The sequence below is a fragment of the Penaeus monodon genome, chromosome 14, assembly GCF_015228065.2.
Source record: "Penaeus monodon isolate SGIC_2016 chromosome 14, NSTDA_Pmon_1, whole genome shotgun sequence".
NCBI classification, from domain to species: domain Eukaryota; kingdom Metazoa; phylum Arthropoda; class Malacostraca; order Decapoda; family Penaeidae; genus Penaeus; species Penaeus monodon.
In genome coordinates this window covers 20,974,228-20,981,727 of record NC_051399.1, presented here as the reverse complement: position 1 = coordinate 20,981,727, position 7,500 = coordinate 20,974,228, and the positions used below count along the sequence as shown (strand labels likewise).

General features: G+C 51.1%; 1 protein-coding gene across 1 annotated transcript in view; it reads right to left on the bottom strand.

The window, feature by feature from the left end:
• LOC119580639 (kinesin-like protein KIF20A) overlaps nt 1-7,500 on the bottom strand; it is a 37,009-nt gene that overhangs the window by 17,172 nt on the left and 12,337 nt on the right. The window lies entirely within an intron of this gene.

Here is a 7,500-nt window from a genome sequence, read left to right as displayed (position 1 = left end):
GGGATGTTTCATGGTTTCAATGTATATTGAGATAGGTAGGTAGGTGGTATGTATGAAAGAGTCAGAACATGACAACCTGAATTATGGAAGCTCAAGGCTTACTTACGTAAAAAAAGGTATGATAGAAAATGTAAATTTTATATAAAATATGAGTACAAGGTGGAAAAAATCATACACCAACAACCACATACATATGTGTGTGTGTGTATATATATATATGTATATATGTGTGTATATATATATATATAATATATATATATAATATTATATATATATATATATATAATATAAAACATATATTATATATATATATATATATATTTATATATATTATATATATATATATATATATATATATATAATACATATTATATAAAATATATATATATTTATATATATATATATTTATCATCATCATCATCATCAAGGGGCTAACGCCGACAGGGGCGCATGGCCGCATCCACCCTTCGCTTCCCGCCACAGGACCCTCGGGCAGTCCCAGGCGGCACACGGCCCTCTCTAGTTCCTCACGACAGGTCTCGTCGAGCTGCCCCAAACCATGCTCCTAGGACGTCCCACAGGTCTCCTCCACCCAGGTTGTCTCGCAGAGAGACAACCTGGTGGGCCCGGGGCGTCCATAGGGGGGCGAGCTAGGTGGCCATATAGCCTGATTTTGGGGATCCCGGGTTATGCAAGTAACAGGGCCCATGCCAGTCTCACGGTGTAACCGCCGGTTTTGGGCACTGGTCCTGCCAACTGTACCCCATGATCCGGCGAAGGACCCTTTTTACAAAAGGCATCAAGGCGAGACTCCAAGCACTGGATAGCGTCCAGGTTTCGCTTCCATAGAGCAAAACTGGGAAATTCAAGGCCTTGAAACACGCAGCTTTGGGCCTTCTGCATAGTACCGACATCTCCAAAAGCTCTTGTTGATCGGTTCATGCTCCTGTTTGCCAACCAATCCGTCTACTGACTTCCTGGTCTGACAACCCAGAGATATGGACTACGCTACCAAAGGGATGTAAAACTTTCTGTGACTTCAACTCCTCGCCGCAAGCATGGATCGACTGAACGGGTTCCCCTAGCAGGCCCCAAAGTACTGAATATTGGTCTTGGTCCAAGAGAACGCTAAGGCCTAGGGCTTCGCCTCATTGCTAAATGCATCAGAGCCGCCCAAGTGACCCCAAGGACTCAATAGGATGGCAACATCGTGGGCAAGTCAAGGTCCGGACCTTAATTTTGCCTAGTGTTGCTCCGCACTGACTTTTGGCTATACTCTGCCCATTATCCATCCATACAAGTGTTGAAAAGTGTGGGTGCAAGGACACACCCTTTTGCCTCCCCCTAAATTAAACAGGAAGAAGTTCGACATACCCCCACCACACTTTACCACTTTCAGTACCAGTATAGAGGCTTGCTATCGGGCCCAATAATCTGTGTCGGAATTCCCCCCTGACCTCAGGATCTCCCATAGCGATTCCCATGCAACCGAGTCAAACGCCTTCTTGGGTCGATGTAGGCTGCAAGCAACCCACGCCAAACTCACGACGGCGTTCCACAATTACTCAAGCGCTGGGATACGGTCTATTGTGGACTTGCGGGGTAAATCCAACTGCTCCGGGTTCTCGGGTGCCTCAGTAGTTGGTTGCGGATCCGTTTTCAGAAGAATGTGACGAGAACCTTGCCTGGTATGCTGGCAGGGGTAATGCCACGGGTAGTTCTACAGTCCCATCGATCCCCTTTCCCCTTCCAGAGAGGGATGACCACGCCCCTCACAGGTCAGGGAATGGTACCAACTGCCAAATGGCAGTCAGGACTGAAATGCAGGCCCCGAGCCATAGGTTCACCCCCACCTTTAGCAGTTCAGCAGGATATCAACATATGCCTGCAGCTTTCCCACTCTTCAACTTGGAATCGCCAGCCTAACCTCTGTTAGGGTAGGAGGTTCCTCGCTGATGGGGGGGCCCGGGCACAGGCACTGAGACATCGCTTGCATCCAAGCTTACTGTTGGAGGATCCACCTGGTACAACTGTTCAAAACTCACCCAACGTTCACGAACCCCAACATGATCTGAGATGATCCGTCCATCCCGCTGATCGGACTGCAGTCATCTGTGAGGAGGCTTTAGGGTTCAGTTTTCTCAGGGCTTGGTAGCGGGGCCCGAAGGTCATTACCAAGAAATGGCCTTCGACCTCCTCACAAGATTCCTGATGAACTGTTCCTTTGTCCCTTCTCAGCAGTGTCCGAGCCCTACGCACCATGGAACACCAAACTTGATTCCCCATTTAGCCGAGCCTTGCGACACGCTTCAGTGGCCTCTAATGTCTCCAGGGGATGGTATTCTGCTTTGTCCTTGGCGTACGCCAATGGACTCCTGAGCTGCTTCGAGTGTTACGCGCTTGAAGGACTCCCACAGAGCAACTGGATCCGTCAGGTTGCTGGTTTTCCTGAGAATCGGTCAAGACTGCCGTGGCAAACCCACGGGCACACTCCTCCCCCCTTATTCCTGTCCAGTGAAACACCTTAGGGTGCCATTTGGGGGGACGGGGAGTTTTGAAGGGGACCCGCAGGGTAGCCACAAGCAGCCTATGGCCCGGTCCCACAGAACTCAGCACTCCGGTAAACCCTGCAGTTCTGGAGGATCCTCCATCGCGTGCTGACAAGAATGTGGTCGATCTCCTTGGCCCTGTCCCGTATCGCTGTACCAAGTCCAGCGATGCGAGTTGGAGCGCTGGTACCAGAGCCAGAGATCCTCATTTTCTAGAAAAGTCCCGGAAAGAGCTATTCTCGCTGCTGGGATCAGCTCCCAGCCTGGGGCCGACAGACATCTCGTAGCCAGCTCGGTCACAGCCGGATACCGCATTGAAGTCGCCCAGAAAAATGCGAATGTCTCGCCGGGGACAATCGTCTGCCACAGATGCGAGTTTGGCGTAGAACGCCTTTTTCCACATCGGTTTATGTACATCGGTAGAGCGTATACAGCATAAGAGCCCATGAAGCCAAAGCATGCTTCAGTCTCAATGCCATGATACCTCATCAAGGGTTGTCCACCTCGACTACCGCAGGCTGAAGTCGACTGGGATGGCTATGGCTACACCCGGGGGTGGTGACCATCGCTGCGCCCGCCAGTAGTAGGTGTAACCACCCACACTGATCGTGCCGCTACCAGGTCTTCTCCACCTCTGAGAGGGCAGCCACCTCAACTCCCAGTCGCTTCAATTCCCGCATAGCAGAGGTAACCGCTCATCCTGCCGCAAGGACCGGATGTTCCAAGCGCCTACCCAAAGCAACGCCTGGGGTTTAAAGCCTTCGGTGGTCACTCCGGGTGCACGCCACCTCTGCCGCACCCCGCCAACACAGCCCCAGATAAAGGGGGTCGGCAGGCTGTGGGACCGCCTATCCACCTGGGGGGTTCCCGAGGGTTTTCCCCCCACAAGCTTCATGGTGGGTTGGCGCCTGCCGGGGCGCCGGCGGGACGAGCAACGCGCGCTCCAATCCTGCACCCCGACATTTGCCCTCCCAGCGGGACCCACAGCCCCCTTACTTTGCTGGTGGGAGGGACAACACCCCTCCCCCCAGCATTTCCATTTAAAACACGTTGCCAGAGGGTCATTCTGGGGGGAGGAGGCTGGCAAGGCCCACCTCCCCCGAGCCGCCCATTTCCCCGGGTGGCTAGGGGGCAGGAGTTGGTACAAAAGCCAGAGCGTGTCCACACGCCGTGGCCAAAAACTCCGTACCTCTGGGCCTCCTGCTGCTCCGAACCCCCAAACAGTTTAGCCTGGGACCGCAGGTACCCATTACCCAGGGTTTGGCCACGAGGGCACTGCAGAAGTCTTATGAGGGAAAGGGGCTGTATATATATATATATATATTATTATAAAATATATATATATATATATAATATATTTTATATATATTTTATAATATATATATATATATAATATAATATATATTTTATATATAAAATATATATATATATCAGATAATATAATAAAATATATATATATTATATATATAATAATATTATATTTTATATATATATATATATATATATATACATATATATTATTATATATATAATATATAAAATTTATATATATAAAATATTTATATATGTATATAAAATATATATATATATATATATATATATTACATATTTTATATGTAATATTTTTATATATATATTATATAGATATATATTATATATATATATTATAAAATATATATATATATAAAAATATATATATATACAGCCTCTCCATCTTTAAAGACTTCTGCAGTGCCTCCTCGTGGCCCCCCATGGTAACTGGGTACCTTGCGGTCCCAGGCTAAATCTGTGGGGGTTTCTCGAGCAGCAGGAGGCCCCAGAGGTACGGAGTTATGGCCCACCGGCGTGTGGACACGCTCTGGCTTCGTACCAACTCCCCCCCTAGCCCCCCGGGGGGAAAGGGGGCGGCTCGGGGAGGGGGGCCTTTCCCCGTCCCCCTCCCCCCAGAATGACCCTCTGGCAACGTCTTTTTAAATGGAAATGCTGGGGGGAGGGGTGTTGTCCCTCCCACCCAGCAAGTAAGGCGGGCTGTGGGTCCCGCTGGGAGGGCAAAAGGGCGGGGTGCAGGATTGGAGCGAGAGTTACTCGTCCCCCTGCGCCCCGGGAGGCCCCCAACCCACCATGAAGCTTGTGGGGGAAAACCCTCGGAACCCCACAGGGTTGATGGCGGTCCCACAGCCTCCGACCCCTTTATCTGGGCTGTGTTGGCGGTGCGGGAGAGGTGGCGTGCACCCGGAGTGACCACCCAAGGCTTAAACCCCAGGCGTGCTTTCCGGGTAGGGGCTTGGAACATCCGGTCCTTGCGGCAGGATGAGCGGTTACCTCTGCTATCGCGGGAATTGAAACGACTGGGAGTTTTAGGTGGCTGCCCTCTCAAGGTTTGAAGACCGGTACGGCACGATCAGTTGTGGGTGGTTACACCTACTACTGTTTGGGCCGCAGCGATGGTCACCACCTCCAGGGGGTAGCCATAGCCATCTCCAGTCGACTTCAGCCTGCGGTAGTCGAGGTGACACCGGTTGATGGCGTATCCCTGGGATTGAGACTGAAGCATGCTTTTGGCTTCATGTCTCTTATTGCTGTATACGCTCCTACCGATTACATAAAACCGTGTTTAAAGAGGCGTTCTACGCCAAACTCGCATCTGTGGCAGACGATTGTCCCGGCGAGACTTCGCATTGTTTTTGGGCCCACTTCAATGCGGTATCCGGCTGTGACCGACTGGGTACGAGATGTCTGTCGGCCCCCTGGCCCCGGGAGCTGATCCCAGCAGCGAGAATAGCCTCCTCTCCGGGACTTTGCTAGAAAATGAGGATCTCTGGCTCCTGGTACCACGCTCCAACTCGCATCGCTGGACTTGGTACAGCGATACGGGGACAGTGGCCAAAGGGGATCGACCAAAATTCTTGTCAGCACGCGATGGAGGATCCTCCAGAACTGCAGGGTTTACCGGGGGCTGGGTTCTGTGGGACCGACCATAGGCTGCTTGTGGCTACCCTGCGGGTCACTTCAAAACTCCCCGTCCCTCCCGTGGCCACCCTAAGGTGTTTTTACTTGGACAGACTAAGGGAGAGGAGTTTTGCCCGTGGGTTTTGCCACGGCAGTCCCCTGACCGATTCTCAGAAACCAGCAACCCGACGGGTCCAGTTGCTCTGTGGGAGTCCTTCAAGCGCGTAACCTCGAAGCAGCTCAGGATCCATTGGCGTACGCCCAAGGACAAGCAGAATCCATCTCCCCGGAGACTTAGAGGCCACTGAAGCGTGTCGCAAGGCTCGGCTAAATGGGAATCATCTTGCGTCGTTCCATGGTGCGTAGGGCTCGGACACTGCTGGAAGGGACAAAGGGAAAAGTTTCATCAGGGAAACTTGCTGAGGAGTCGAAGGCCATTTTTTTGGTAAATACCTTTGCCCTGCCTACCAACCTGAGAAAACTGAACCCTAAGCCCTCCTCACAGATGACTGCAGTCCGTCAGCGGATGGGCGGATCATCTCAATTTATGTTGGGGTTCGTGAACGTTGGCTGAGTATTTTGAACAGTTGTACCGGGGGATTTCCCCCAACAGTAAGCTTGGATGCAAGCGATGTCTCAGTGCCTGTGCCGGACCCACCATCAGCGAGGAACCTCCTACCCTAAAGAGGTTAGCTGGCGATTTTCCCAAATTGAAGAGTGGGAAAACTGCAGGCATATTTTGATATCCCTGCTGAACTGCTAAAGGCTGGGGGTGAACCTATGGCTCGGGGCCTGCATACAGTCCTGACTGCCATTTGGCAGTCTGGTACCATTCCCCCTGACCTGCTGAGGGGCGTGGGCATCCCTCTCTGGAGGGAAAGGGGATCGATGGGGCTGTACCAAATACCCTGGCATTACACTGCTCAGCATACCAGGCAAGGTTCTCGCTCACTTCTTCTGAAACGGATCTGCGTCCACCTACTAAGGCACCAGAGACCAGAGCAGTCTGGATTTACTCCTAGCAAGTCCAAAATAGACCATATCTTAGCGCTTCGAGTAATTGTGGAACGCCGTAGTGAGTTTGGTCGTGGGTTGCTTGCAGCCCACATCGACCTCAAAAGGCTTTGACTCGGTGCATCGGGAATCGCTATGGAGATCCTGAGGCTCAGGGGAATTCCGACACAGATTATTGGCCCTGATAGCAAGCCTCTATACTGGTACTGAAAGTGCTGTAAAGTGTGGTGGGGGTATGTCGAACTTCTTCCCTGTTTTTAAATTTAGGGGTGAGGCAAGGCTGTGTCCTTGCACCCACACTTTTCAACACTTGTATGGACTGGATAAAGGCAGAGCTACTAGCCAAAATCAGTGCGGAGCAAAACTAGGCAATATTAAGGTCTCGGGCCTTGACTTTGCCGACGTGTTGCCATCCTATCTGAGTCCTTGGAGTCACTTTTGGCGGCTCTTGATGCATTTAGCAAAGAGGCAAGCCCCTAGGCTTAGAGGTCTCCTGGACCAAGACCAAGATTCAGGACTTTGGGGGCCTGCTAGGGGAACCCTTCAGTCGATCCATGCTTGCGGGGAGGACTTGAAGTCCCAGAAAGTTTTTACATACCTTGGTAGCGTAGTCCATATCTCTGGGTTTCATACCAGGAAGTCAGTAGACGGGTTGGTCTGGGACAGGAGCCTGAACTCGATCAACAAGAAACGTTTGGAGATGTCGGTACCTATCGAAGGACCAAACTGCGTGTCTTTAAGGCCCTTTATACTTCCATTTTTGCTCTATGGAAGCGAAACCTGGACGCTATCCTTTCCTTGGAGTCCTCCCTTGATTTCTTTTGTAACAAGTCCCTTCGCCGATCATGGGGGACAGTTGGCAGGACCACTGTCCAACCGGCGGTTACACCGTGAGACTGGCAGGGACCTGTTTACTTGCATAATCCGGGATCGCCAACTCAGGGTTTTGGCCACCTAGCTCGCCTCCCTATGGACGACCCTGCCCACC